The sequence below is a fragment of the Aquarana catesbeiana genome, linkage group LG13 (assembly GCF_042186555.1).
Source record: "Aquarana catesbeiana isolate 2022-GZ linkage group LG13, ASM4218655v1, whole genome shotgun sequence".
Taxonomy (NCBI): domain Eukaryota; kingdom Metazoa; phylum Chordata; class Amphibia; order Anura; family Ranidae; genus Aquarana; species Aquarana catesbeiana.
In genome coordinates, this window is record NC_133336.1 from 63,179,734 (window position 1) to 63,194,981 (window position 15,248).

General features: G+C 43.7%; 1 protein-coding gene across 1 annotated transcript in view; it reads left to right on the forward strand.

Moving 5' to 3' along the window:
* Nucleotides 1-15,248, forward strand: part of PRKCH (protein kinase C eta) — a 168,640-nt gene that overhangs the window by 136,494 nt on the left and 16,898 nt on the right. The window lies entirely within an intron of this gene.

Consider the following 15,248-nt stretch of genomic DNA (forward strand, 5'->3'; position numbering starts at 1 on the left):
CATAATGAAGACCTACAGATTCAAAAACATATCTTAAAGAGTTTTGTATACAATGTGGGCTTTAAAGTAGCTCTAAAGTAGATGACATTTAATTTGTTGAAGCACTGTGTATTACTGGCAATCACCCTGATTTTCTATAAAATGCTTTCTAAAAAATAGAATTTTTTCTATAGCTTACCTGTAAAATCCTTTTCTTAGAGTACATCACAGGACACAGAGCCGGTTATTATATTAATAACTATCTGGGTTATACGCCACCTATAGGTGAATGGACACTGGTAGATCAATCAAACAGGAAGTCCTCCCCTATATAACCCCTCCTACACAGGAAGCACATCAGTTTTGTAGCAAGCAATACATTCCCAAAAGAGGGGAGGGACCTCCGTGTCCTGTGATGTACTCCAAGAAAAGGATTTTACAGGTAAGCTGTAGAAAAAATCATATTTTCTTTATCGTACATCACAGGACACAGAGCCGGTTATTATAATAACTGCTTGGGATGTCCCAAAGCAATATCCTTGAGGGGAGGGAGACACCATCATAGAAACTGCCACCAGAGAAGGACCTACTTTTTGTAATCCGCTGAGGCCATAGGCAGTATCTTCTACGTGATTGACATCTATCTGGTAAAATTCCTGTAGATGTTTAAACCAAAGACCAAATAGTGGTCTCGCACCCCTTGGCCACTGACACCCAATGACGGATGGCCCAATATATTCCCCCACACCTGGTAGAGAATCTCTCCCCAGACAAAATGGGTTTTTGCCATTTAAACCATACGCATCATTGATAAACTGGCAGATCCACTGCTAAATATTTGACCTGGATGCTGCCTGCCCTTCCTGGGCTCTTCTGGCAGCACAAACCAGGATTCCTGACCTGTGGCAACAACTCAAGTAGATCCTGAGCACCTGAACAACCTCTAGAGTATGTAGCGATCTTTCTCCTGCCGACTGTGTATTAGGAGAAAAATAAAAGGCAAGACACTGTCCTGATTCAAGTGAAAACTAGAAACCACTTTAGGCAATAAAAGTGGATGAGGACGCAACATCACCTTATGATGCGAGACCAACAACAGCTCCTTGCGTGAAAGAGCCGCCAGCTTTGACACTCCACTCAGTGAAGTGATGGCAACCAAAGATGCCACCTTCCGAGATAAAAGGGCCAACAGAATCTCCCAATTGGTTCAAAAAGTGGCCTTTGCAAAGACAATCAAGATCAAATTCAAGTCCCAAGGACACAAGAATGGCCTGACAGGTGGGACTGTCCAAGTTACACGCTGTATGAGGTATGAAACAAGGAGTTAGAAACAACGGCCTCTGGAAAAGAATTGATAGGGATGAACTCTGAACCTTAATGGTACTTAAGGTCAATCTCCTTTCCCCTACCGATTGCAGAAAGAAAAAGAAAATCTCTCACTCACATATTTCTGTGGGTGCCACTTCCTGGCTTCACCCCAGGCAAAAAAAATATTTTCAAAACCTGTAATTGAAGATCCCCGAAGCTGGCTTCCAGGGTCTCAACAGTGCTGAGATACAGGACTCGAAGACCATGCAGGACTGGGAGTGTCCAATGAGCAACCTCCGCAAGACTTGCTATGTCAGTGTACCAAGCCCTCTTGAGCTAATTCAGCCAACACTAATATCAGTATTACTACCTCACGGATTCTTCGCAAAAGATGCGGCAGAGGCCGAAACAGCGGAAAAAACATCAAATGAGGGAGAACCAATCCTTAAGGTGTTACCAGTACATCTACCCCTATTGGCAGTTGAACTCTCATCCCGGACACACCTGTCCAACCTGTTGTAGAACTTGGAATCTAGTAGATTAAGGTACCCCTCCCTGAAATCGCATGACCTCTGGTGCCGCCCTGGTGGTGGATATATATGCCTGCAGAGGCATTTCCGGATTAAACCTACAACTGGTTTGCCTTATAATCCAGAGCAAGGCTTACTGGCCAAAAATTCCACAATTTTTCTTCCTTTTGATACAATATCAGATATGGTGCGCTGACTCAGAAATCCCTCATTCACAGCCAATTTCAGCGTGTGTGCCATACACGGTATGCTTTTAATCCCACTGTCCTCCATTGCCTTTGCCATGTTCCGCGCATTATCTCGGACGATCAAATGCACTTTAGACGTCTCAATGTGCCAAGTGTCAAGCATGGTTTTTAAAGCGTCAGATATTGCTGCTTCAGTATGTGATCCAACAAACTCGCGTGTGTTAAGTAGGATGTTTTGCAATTAAAATTTTGCGTCTATCCACTGCACTGTCAGGCTAAGCATGCTCGTTGGACTGACGTCTGAACTCCAAATGTCGGTAGTAAAACTGATTGCTATGATGTCGGTAGTCATTAGCTCATGAACGTGTTTTCTAACACTGCAAAACAATTCAGGTAGACAGGTATCTGCAAAGTAGCGTCTGCTTGGTATTGTGTAACGCGGCTCAATATGTTGCATGAGCCTACGGAATCCAATGTCCTCCACAACAGAGAATGACTGGTCGTCTATTGCAATAAATTCCATAATTTTATCTGTAATGCCCCAAGCTTTGGGACTGTCACTTGTAAATTTATTAACCTTTTCAAAGGCTTTGGCCACAGATGGTGTTGAGCCCTGGCCCTGATGCACTTTTTGGAAGAGGTACAGATTTCTTGTATTCTGTATACTGAACTGGATGACGTGTTTTCAGGTGGTGTATCAAACCTGTTGTTGAAAAATGCCTTGGCACTGTATCCCCTCTTGAAATTTCTGCTGAGCAAAGACTGCAGATTGCAAATTTGGGGTCTTTATCAGAAACGTTAAAATATTTCCACACTGGAGACATGGTCCACCTTTGCTGGTAGCGTAGAAGAATAGCATAGAATGATCTATAGTGGGAGTGAAATCTGAGGGGAAAAAAAGGACTAAAATCAATCTAAAAAACTAAACCCCAGGCAGCTATAAAATAAAAAAATAAAAAAAATAAACCTAACCACTTTTTTTTTTTTTTTTTTTAACAATGAGTGCACCTCTCTTGCCATGCACTGCAGTACATCTGTACCTAAGAATATATATTGAATTTGATTTGATTGCACATTGCTAATATTTCTGAGATATAATATTCAGTAGGTAGTATATTGCTTGTTGTTGCAGTTGTAGTGCAACTGCATACTGTCATGTTTAAAAAGCTCTTGCGCTTGTCAGTGTAGTATTAGTATAACATACGAATAACCGAATGCTATCTAAATTAATTGACGGCGCTATATAATGTAGTACTTAAATAAAATATACCTGGCCTGTTAGTTTAGCAGAATATATATTGGATTTGATTGCATGCTATTTGTGTGAGATCTAATATTCAGTAGGTAGGTAGTATATTGCTGCATAGTGCAACTGCATACTATCAGTCATGTTTAAAAAATTCATGCACTTGTCAGTGTAGTATATAACATACGAACAACTGAATGCTATCTAAATTATTGACTGCGCTATATAAGTAGTAAAAGTAGTACCTAAATAAAATATAATTATTACCTGGCCTGTTAGTTTAGTAGTAGAAGAACTAGTAGAAGTAGAACTAACTATAATACTACAAGTACACAATCACATACAGCTGAATATCTCTATAGCAAAGTTTGTATTACATACATATTATATAGTACTAGATGGGTTGTTTGTCACTGTTAGTAGTTAAAGAGAATGCTCACAGGTGAATAGTAGTAAGAGCAGCCATCCAGGAGGGACGGTGCCCACTCTCCGTTGCAGCCCTGTATGCAGCGGTCTCCTGAGCCACAACTGCGTCTCAAGTCTCCTCTCAACCACAAGGAATGTCCGTGGGGAAAGTGCTCCCAACTCCAGCCACAGCGAACTCCAGGGTCTCCACCGCGGAGAACGTGCTCACGAGTCCAGAGTCTTAACCACGAGGAACGTCCCTGACGTCACACGTCGGTGTGCGCACCGCTACTGCGCATGCACAATTTTCGGCGCCATTATTGGTAAGATTTTCCTTTCGGCAATATGCCGAAAACACAATTTTCGGCCGATATGTTTCTGCAGCCGAAATTTCGGTGCATCCCTAGTACCCAGGTATGCCATTATATCAGTACCTAGATATGCAAACATGCAGGTATACAAGTATTCTTGCCATTGCTGCATTTATGTATGCAGTTCAAGGCCAATAAGCACATATGTATGTATCCCAAGGTAAATAAGCACATACGTATGTACCCTCAGGCAAACCAGTATGTAGTGCCAGGCAAATAAGCACATATGCATGTAGTCCTCGGCAAATAAGCACATACATATGTAGTCCTAGGCAAATAAGCACATCTAACACATAAGTTAGACTTGGGTTGAACCCTTGGGCCCCATTCTGACTTGTGCATTGCAGTAAAGGTGCCCATACATGGATACAAATTTGTCCGGTTCAGCAGGGATTGGATGAATTTCAATCTATGTGTGGGGAGGCTGGTTGTACAGAAGTCGATCTACCTGTTTTTCATGTTCCAATTTCAAAGTTACAATTCCAAATGAATGGGCTGTCCTAATGCAGTGTGTGAATATACATAACCATTGTATTGAATTTAAAGTGGAGGTCCACCCTGAAAAAAAAAAATTGCACAAAAAAATACCTAAAAAAAATGGAGGAAAAGAAAAAAAAATTTTTTTTTACTTACGTGAAATGGCTGTTGGTAGTCAGTCTTCCTAATCTGCCTCTTCCTACACCACGGTGATGTTGTCTCTTCTCCTTCCCACGTTGTCTTCTGGGGAATGGGGCGCGGTGTGTTATGGGAACTGTGTGTGTCCCACAACACATCGCGTCCCATTCACAAAGCGCTGCACGACTCGCACATGTGCAGTAGGAAACAGGCAGTGAAGCCGTAAGGCTCCACTGCCTGTTTCCCTTAGTTAGGATGGCGGTGCCGGGACCCAAGAGCCGAGGGACGGGTCAGCCTCGGGCGGCCGACATCGCGGATACCCAGGACAGGTAAGTACTTATTTAAAGTCAGCAGCTACAGTGTTTGTAGCTGCTAACATTTAAATTTTTTTTTTACGGCCGGAAGCTTTAAACCGTACAAATTTGGCCCTAAAGAGACAGTGGAACATGGAGAAGGTAGGAAGGGGGGTAGGCAAGTTTCAGCAGCACTACCATGAAGTATCACGGGATGTGACTAGAAGCTTTGGGAGGCTGCTTCAGGTATGTACACACCTAGATGCCTGTGCTTCATACCTGCAGCAGTTTGCCTATCTTTTCCTGATGGCAGAATCTCTTTAAACTGTACTCTAGTCCAGTGTTTCTCAACTCCAGTCCTCAAGGCGCCCCAACAGGTCATGTTTTCAGGCTTTCCATTATTTTGCACAGGTGATTTGAGCAGTTTCACTGCCTTAGTAATTACCACAGCCATTTCTTCTAAGGGTAATCCTGAAAACATGACCTGTTGCGGCGCCTTGAGGACTGGAGTTGAGAAACACTGCTCTAGTCTTACCTTTAATCTTGCACATTTGTTCAGGCTCCTCTACTGTACTGAAAATGCGTACTCTTATTTCACTGTTCAATGTAAGCTTCTCAGAGTGTTCACTAGAAGCCTAAAAAAACTAGATGGAGCCCATCTTGTTCCCTAGCTGTAGGACATCCGGCATGATCTAGCCCAGTGATGGTGAACCTTGGCACCCCAGATGTTTTGGAACTACATTTCCCATGATGCTCATGCACTCTGCAATGTAGATGAGCATCATGGGAAATGGAGTTCCAAAACATCTGGGGTGCCAAGGTTTGCCATCACTGATCTAGCCCATTTATTCACAACCTAACTGTTCCAGGCCTACCCTTTAATTGATTGGATTTCAATTCTTTCAGTCATGGATGCTCAGCATCACATGTGAGCGTTACAAAGGGCAGACGGTCTTTATGCAAATACAGCTCTCCTAGGAACGTCAACTCCTCCAGACTGGCATATACCAACCAAGACATTTGATATTTGCATTACTTTTCCCAAGAGCCAACCCACTACCTGTATCAGGGATGAGGGCTCTTCAAAGGAGTACTGAGGCACGGTGCTGTAATGTTTTCAGGAAGCTATGTACAACAGCCTCCTGGCCCCTCCCACCAGCCATAATTTGCCTGCATTGTGGACAGAAGCAAAGACCCAGTGATGGTGTAACTTGGACTGAAATACAGTATGCACTAAAAAAATAAAAAAATAAATAAAAAAGGCAGCAGCAAAATATTAAGCAGATTAAATTTCAGTTTTCATTCACCCTATAGACACTTTTATATATGATGATACTCTTATGTGTCTGGACTTGGCTTCTCGGAACAATAGGGGAATCCAAGAAAGACACACTAACTTTGATACATTGTTTAATATAAGTTTAGATTAATCCCCACTCTCATTACTGCCTAATCCCTTTACATTCCTAGTGACGCAGGTAAACTTAGGTCCACCTTTTATTTCATAAAATAGCAAATGCTTATCACACACCCCTACTGCACAGTTATTAGTAGCAAACATGTAGTGAAGATTTAAATGAATTGGGATTATTCAGCAGACCTTTTCTTTTTTAAAGCAAATCCTTGATTTAAAACTCATTCATACTTTACATGACTTAATAGGATGCTTGTTCGCTTAATAGGATGTTTAACAGGATGCTCGCTAAATCACAATACTATAAATTAAAAAAGCACCTCTTTCTTGCCATGATAGAAAACAGTTTCGCCAAGACCATTGTGGGTGTTTCATGTCATTAGACACTGTAGCAAGTCTATTCTTTTGAATCAGCAGAGCTAGTGGCCACTTAGGGTGCTTGATTAATGCTCCTAAAACATGATATATATATATATATATATATATATATATATATATATATATATATATATATATATATTTTTTTTTTTTTTTTTTTATTTTTTTTTTTAATCAGGTAGTTTTTATTGAAAAGTTTTCAATTTTTCAAATACTGAAAACACAGCATACATCAATAATACATGAACAAATATAAACCAGAAATTAAATTGTACAAGTAAATAAAACAGAGTATATCATGCATTCCAAAGTATTACAAGACATATAACAGTGTTTCTACCATGGAGCGAGAGTGCCTCATTATCTTACCAGAGAACCAATCCGAACAAAGTCACTCGGGTACAGAACAACAATTAAAACCTTCATAAACCTAGTGCCATTGGCAGAGCAAGCACACAACTTCCCTAAATAGATTCTGAGGACAATGAGGTATGTGTCGCCTCAGTAGATGACAACCATAAGGATGGAATTTCTCAGGACAGCCCCTATGTTTAGAAGTCTATTCTTCCCTCCACAAATTCAGATTAAGTGCATCTCTCCTTTGCAAGTGGGTAGGGGGTGTGGGCGAGAGCCATCTTTATAAAATTAACTTGGAAGCTAAAAACAAGGACCTTGTCCACAGCAGGCTAGTGTCGGAAGAAATTATGTCCTCTGGGGCAATGCCCAGAACAGCAAATTTAGGGTCCATAGGCGCCCACGTAGAACAAACTCCATTAAAGCGGGAGTCCGGCGACCAATCTTTTTTTTTTTTTTTTTTAGGTCATTGAGACACTTTGCTAACCCCAAAATAATACTCACAGTTTGGGTGTAATATTTCCACCTCTGTCTGTTTTCGTACTGAAGAATAACTTAAAAAATGTGATGCTGGCTGTTTCCATCTTGCTTGTGGGCATGTAAAGCCCACAAGCATTGATTTCCTGGATGCGGTGAATGCTGGTTATTCACAGCTTGTTCACACACATGATCATTGTTCCCGCATTGAATCTTGGGAAGCCTGACACTAAGCTCCCAGGAGACAGTGCGGCGCCGGGGAAAGGCAATAAACACGCCTACTCCCATGGGAGGAGAGACAGGAAGTGCCACAATAAAGTACAATATAAAGGTAATTACAGCGATAAAAAAAATTTTGTGCGGCATTTGAACATCTATGCAATTAACTGAAGGGGGTAAGATTAAGTTAAAAATTTGAGTGGAACCCCGCTTTAAGTAATTGAAAAACGGATGACCAATAATGATGAAGTTTAGGGCATCGCCACAACATATAAATAGGAGCGCCTGTGGCGGTAGCACATCTAGGACAATTTGGCGATGCGGCTCTCCCCCAAGAATGTAGCTTCTGTGGCGTATAATACAGTGGCGGCTGGTGCAGTCAAACCCCCCCCCCCCCGTCGCTCGCTCGTCCATCCGCCCAACAGCCCTGCACTTACCCCATCTAGGTCGTAGGCAGCTTTGGCTCCTTCCTGTATCTCCTCGGCGGCTTCACCCTGCGTCTTCTCCTCGGAGGCTTCACTCTGCATCTCCTCCTCGGCAGCTTCCTCCTCAGTGGCCAATGTGATCGCTTCTCCTCTCGGCCAATAGGTTCTTAAGAACCCCTTCCTGATTGGCCGGGAGGAGACTCAGGAAGACAATAGCGAATATTAATTTGCTATTGTCGCACAACTGGGTGGGCTCAGGGTGCAGTGTTCTATTCCCCCAAGCCCACCGTTTTTTGAGGCCTCAGGCTCTAATCATGTGCTATAAAAAATAAGGCATTGAAATCCATGCGTCCAGTGCCCTGCATGTAGATTAGGAGCTAGGTGCAAGGATTGGAGGGCAGCGCCCCTGCGCCCCTTATAGATGGGCGGCCACTGGTATAATGTACTCTGTGGACTGTAAACAACTGGGTCAGTCTTTGCGAGGGAGACAAGAAGACCAGGGAGATTATCTCGAAGGCCTGAGTCCTCTGATCATCATCTATAGCGTCTAAGGCTGGCTATACACGGAGCAAATTTCTTTCCTGCAACCACGGTTGCAGGAAAGAAATTTGCGCGATTCCCCCATCGACATAGACCGTGTTGATGTGGGAATCCCTAATACTGGGCCATTGTCTTCTCCCAGCGGGGAAAGCCATCCCTGCCAGGAGAACACGTTGATTATTGCTAGCGGCTATAGCATCTGCTAGTGATAATCGCAGGTAAAACCCGGCTTGATGGTTGTACCCAAGTTGATCAATCGATCAAGTTTGTACATTCAGCCTGCCCATACACAGTTCGAATCTCGGTCGGTTTCCGCTGAATCGGCCGAGATTCGTACGGTGTATGGCCTGCCTAAGTCCTGCCGCCATACTTGACTACATTTTACCAGCTGGCAGTCTGCAATGCCAGAATATAAATCGGCCCTCTTTTCGAACAGGTCATAGAAACTGCCATATTGAGAAATGAGAAGGGATTGTATTTCAAGGGAAAAGATGTAGATTGGGTCTGCAAGGCATGAGGTAGACACTAAAAAAAAAAAAACTTAGGAACATCATGGTATTGCTATGCCAATGCATTAAAAGGAATGAACACATCCTTATCATACAGCTGATCTAGAAACAAAATACCAGCTTGTTTCATATTCAAAACCTTCAAGCTTTGCAAGCTCTGGTATTTGTGGATTATTTCAAACGGGTATAAACATGGGAAGTAAGTGTCCTAACTGATTCTCACAGTTTGTGAATTAAATTAAATGTAGGAAAGCTGTGCTTGATATTAAAATTACCCGCAACCACTAGCATAACTGGTGCAACTTCAGAAAACTAGAAAAGTATGATTTGCTGTGAAGGCTCATGAGGGTCAATACTGTGCCATCCATAAAGGTGCTGCAGCTGGAAGGCCAAATAATGCAACTTGGCATTTGGTACCCCTAAGCTATTGTCACCCCTCCTTTTTGCCTTGAGGAATTGTGGGCTATTGTTGGTGTCGGTGGAGGAACAGTGTCAGTGGGAGGAATAGTATCTCAGCAATGGTATGACATCACAGAGCCGGTCCAGGCTGGGGAAAGATCACGAACATATGGTCAGGATCCACCCAGAACCCTGGACCAGCACCCGACTCAGCCTCTCAGTGAGCCGCTGAGAGCCTGAGCCAGCCGCTCAAGTGAGTGTGTGTGTGGGGGGGGCAGAGCAGACAGTGGTGACTGGCAGTCAACAGCTCTCTGCTCACTGGGCACTGAGAACTGAGCAATCAGCGGTGTTTGATCGCTTGGTTCTCTGTCTTAAGCCAGGTACACACGGGCCAAATTTCGGGAGACAAGAAAAACGGGCAGCATTCGGCCCGTGTGTATGTCTGCCGTGCATGTTGGAAAACCAGCAGCCGACCGACTCTCAATCAGCGCTCTCAGCCAATGGCAGAGAATACTGATCAGAGTGTTAGTGTAAGCCGGCAGGAGACAATGCAGCATCGGACCAATGCTGCATCCACCTAGATAAGTATGATTTTAAAAAAACCCTAACTTCTAACTTCTCTTTTAACTTTGTGTAGCACCCTGGAGTTTAGTCAGGGAGGTCCTCACAAATTTACGTGCCAAGAGTAGTTATCTTGGTCGATTGATAGGGATCTATTGATTTCTCTCTAAGCTTGGCCTTGTTGCATTTTTCTCTTCTACCGTTAGGTGGCCGGGTACTTGGTGGTACTGGATACGAGAAGGGAAACCCAAGGTCAGATTATGGGTATGTGGGTATCTCAGCCAATGGGCAGGGGTTTTTTTGAATCCCTTGGCCTGCTGGGAGAGCCTATATATTCGTGTGAGGTCAGGTGAACTGTGTTCTGTGCCACCTGGACGGTTATCTGGGTGGACGTTTGTCGTACGCCCGGGCTGCTAGGCTGGAGATTGGGCCTATCCCGGGGGCATCTGGCTGCTAGGCTGTGTAAGGGCCTATCCAGAAGTGAGAGAGCAGCGCAGAATTGGGATTGTGGCTTGCAGTCCAACCAGAAGTGACGGTTATGGCGGTCCGAGAACCTGTCAGTGGTCGGAGGTAGAAGGGAAGCTGTCGCCATGAAGGGACCAATTGCCTTTACCAGGGACTTCAGTGAGTAACTGAAGCAAGTACCGGCACCATATTCTCACCGAAGGGCACAGTGGAGAATCGGGAAACTTCAGGCAATAATCAAGTCAGGGACCCAACCAGTGGAGGAGACGCTTGCAGAGCAGCCTTGTGTGTCAAGCCAGGGACCGAGCCGGTTAGCAGGGGTAAAGCTTAAGGAGTATCTGAAGTGCCAAGCTAGGGACCCAGCAGAGAAGCGTGGGTGACGCTTGACGGGATACCACCGCAAACCTTGGAGGAGCTCAAGGGATTCAGAGTCAGTGAATCAGTGGGTCTAGTGAGAGACCAGGAGCTCAGTATTGAAGAACTACAAGGAGCAGTTGTAGTGGAGCTGAAAGAACTGAAATGTTTGCGTTAGGAACTATTAAAGGACTGTTACCATAGGAGACAGCAATCCTGCACGTGCAGAAGTGGCGCCTTGCTTGGGACCTTTCCCTGCGCGGCTGTTCTCCTATTGAAGTTCTGTGAGTCTGCCAATTGTGTTTGCAACTATCTAAGGGTGTCCTGGTCCTAACCCTCTTTCCCCCAAAATATATAAAAAGGACTGTCAAAAGAAATCCTCTTTTACATCCAAGAAGTGTCTGGCACCCAATGACTTTCACCATCTTTGCACCCACTATGCCTCAGAACTCGCCACATATTGAAGGATGCCAGCTATCTTTGCCTTTGGAAGTTCTCATTAGACCAAAAGAGGTAAAAGACCTTGCCACAAATGGCATTTTACCAATTTTGTGAAACTAATGGATTCCCACAGTTTGTGAATTCAATGAAATGTAGGAAAGCTATGCTTGATTTGAAAATGACCTGCAACTATTAGCTTAAATGGTGCAACTTCAAAAAATTGGGAAAGTATGATTTGCTGTAAAGGCTCATGAGGGTCAATACTGTGCCATCCATAAAGGCGCTGCAGCTGGGAGGCCAAGTAATACAACTTAGCATTAGGTACCGCAAAGCCATTTTCTCCCCCCTCCTTTTTGCTTTGAGGAATCATGTGCTATTGTTGGTGTCAGTGGAAAGAATAGTGCCCATTGTTGGTGTCAGTGGCAGGAATAGTGCACCATTGTTGGTGTCAGTGGCAGGAATAGGACACCATTGTTGGTGTCAGTGGCAGGAACAGGGCACCGTTGTTGGTGTCAGTGGGGAAGAATAATGCCCCATTATTGGTGTTAATGGGAGGAATAGTGCTCCATTGTTGGTGTTGGTGGAATGAATAGTGTCCCAATATTGGTGTCAGTGGGAGGAATTATGCCCCATTGTTGCCAATGGCAGGAATAGCGCATCATTGTTGGTGTCAGTGGGAGGAATAGCACCTGCTTTTAGCAATGGTTTCATTGGGAGGTATGGTGCTTTGTGTCAAAGGAAGGTATGGTGCCCCAAGGGGCAGATAAAGGCAGGCAAAAGCATCCGGCTCATGAGCCGCAGTTTAAAGACCTCTGGCCTAGACAAAATGAATTTTCAATCCTTTATTAACTTGGCATTTTAACAAATTAGTGAATGCCCAAAGTTAGGGTTTGAACCATACCAATTCAAAATCCTCCTTCACAAGGCTGAGTACTCTAACCTGCCAAAATCTGCTTGTTTTAAAGATGGTTGTCATTCAGTTCCAGCTTGGGGGGGGGGGGGGGGGTATAGTATCATTTCAGTTTTAAGTTACATTTTAAGTTTTATTTGTTTCAATTAAAGTAATTTTAATATGACACATCACATTTTACATGCTTGTCCTTACATATTTTTATTGTATTAAATGTATTGATTTGTAATTTATGGGCTAGAGGGAGCTTTAACCAGCTCAGTAAAATGACATGGTATAACATGATCAGAAGAGAGAGAGGCTAAGCTGCAGAGAGTAATTTTACTTTGGTGCATTAGCAGGTCCCACAAAGGCCAGCCAATAGTGTGTGAGCTGGTGGGGAATCACGTTACATGCAGCCTGTTCATTGTGAGTCTGTGCCAGGGAGTCATATGAGCAAAATGTAGTATAGAGAATACATCAGGGAGGGAGATGTTTTCTCTTTGGTTTCTATATATTTCCTGCTCAGCCCTGGCACTGAGTCTTTGTCACATTACAAGTTCAAAGCCTGTCTCCATCTTTTAATCATTTAGTTATGTAAAGTGTCAGTCAGCGGTTTCCAGTGTTCTGAGATGCAGATATCGGACTGGGTTATTTTTGTCTATGGGGATTTCTTGCTATTCATACACAGACCTTTATTTTAGCTGTGGATACGGAAATGTTGTGTAGCTTTTCTTGCAGCGCCCCAGGAGTATGCTGTAAGTGTGTACATTTCCATCCTGTTGCTTAGTCTCGTTCACTTCCTGTGGGAGAATCCGTCAAATTCCCAGCTAATTTTGGAATGCAGATCTTTAGCAGCACAATGCTGTTCTAGAATGATCCTCTGAAAGCTTAATTTTTTTTCCTAAGTCCGCTTAGGAAATATATGTTTGCCCTAGTAAAGGGAGCAGAATATCGTCATATATACTGCATCATAGAGAATTAAATCACTTTATAGATCCTTGATAAAATGAGATAAAGGTATGGTGCGTGAAATTTAACGTGTTGTTGTTGTTTTTGTTTTTTTATGTAATTTTTATTATTTTCCAAGAAATTACAAAGTAATATAATCAAACTGAAATGAAAATATAATAAAATTCCAATATAAAAAGCAAGATATTTTAAAGCTGAACACCAGGTATGATCTTAATTGCATCGCTACACTGGTCCCGCTTGGACTGACGTAAATATGTACATCTCATACCCGATGGGCTGCTGGGACAGCTGACAAACACTGTAGTATTTGCCGCTAATACAGTGATCTCCACTATCTTACAAGTCCTGTGCTGAGTGGCTATACTACTGCATACTGACCACAGGGGGTTGCTCACCATTTAGAGAACACCTTGTATTTTTTCAATGGATGCAATATGTTCTCTGATTTGACGAGGTGGCGATCCTGACATCACCACCCAGCTTCTCTACCTCATCCAATCAGAACACTTTGTATTAATTGTAAAAATACAAGGCATACTGTGAATGGTGGTGGTGCAGAGTCAATGACCGCCTTTGGGACAGCCACTCAGCACAGGACCTGGAATATAGCAACAATCACTGTAGTAGTGACAACTACTACAGTAATTTTACATGGTCCATCAGGTATTAAATATACATAGTCTTCGTAGTCAAGTTTAGGAGAGCAGCCTGGGTTGACAATGCTGCTCCTCAATAGATACAGTATGGTGAGTGTCATCACCCTAGGAGAGTGGAGCGTGTTACTCGCAGGATCACTTGGTTAAAATAATAAAAATACATATTAAAAAAAAATACTCAAGGGGTAACATGTCCAGCCTCCAGTCTTTAAAAAAATAAATAATTGCAGCCACCGTATATATGTATTGGTAAGCTTCATTATATAACCATTTTGTTTTTGGGCTCACTATGGCCGAGTTCACATATGTGCGGCTGCATTTTTCAGTCCGTGGTCATGAGCGTTTCTGTTCATGTGCGATTCAGGTGAAAATTTTTACCTGAATTTGCACCTGAACCGGATCCAAAAGCGCACAGGACCCCTTTTAGAAGCTGCACCACAGCCGCCCCAGACATATGTGAACCTGCTCCATTGAGAGATGGTCACATTCACGTGTCATGCAAATTGGATGCGGTTTAAAATGCATCCAATTCGCATATATGTGAACCCAGCCTTAGAGTCTGCATTGTCCATTCCACTCACTGTTGGCAAGCATTACCACTCCTATACATTTTTTAAATGCTTGCCTGTAGCGCTGGTAGATTTACAATCTACCGCAGATTAGGTAAATTTAGTAAATTGGGTGTTAGGAAGGTTAAAGGTTCGCCTCTGTTCCAGCTTGGCTGACGTTGTGTGTGCTTCCGTGCTGACCGGTGGGTGTCGCTGTTACCATTAGTCAGTGTTGGAAGGGCAACGTGTCGAAGTGTATAGATGCTCCTCTGTCCCGGAGACAAGCTCGGTGGAGGTGGTCCTCCGAGTTGCATTCTGGGAAGGGGGTATTTATGGGACAGACGCCATGTGGGGAAGGTTCGTTTTACAGCCACCTGCTGGCCCTCCTGGCTGACAGGTATGCGTTAAGGAGCTACCTCGTGGTACCTCGTGCAGGGGTGGGTCCAGAGGCTTGTCTGGGGCCTACCACCGTGGCCAAGGAATGGTCCTGAGCTGTTGGTCCTGTGTGACGAAGCTGGACAGCCGAGGAGATCCCAGGGGAGGACCCGTCTTGGAGAGATCACGCAGCGTGCTGGTCTATAGAGGGGCCTGGTGACTAGTTGCAGGGCGTATCCAAAAGAAGTAATTATACAGCATAGTGTCGCCGGTTCGGCTTAAAGGTTCAGGCACTGTGACTGACTGTTCACTGCAGAAGATCTGATACATCCTG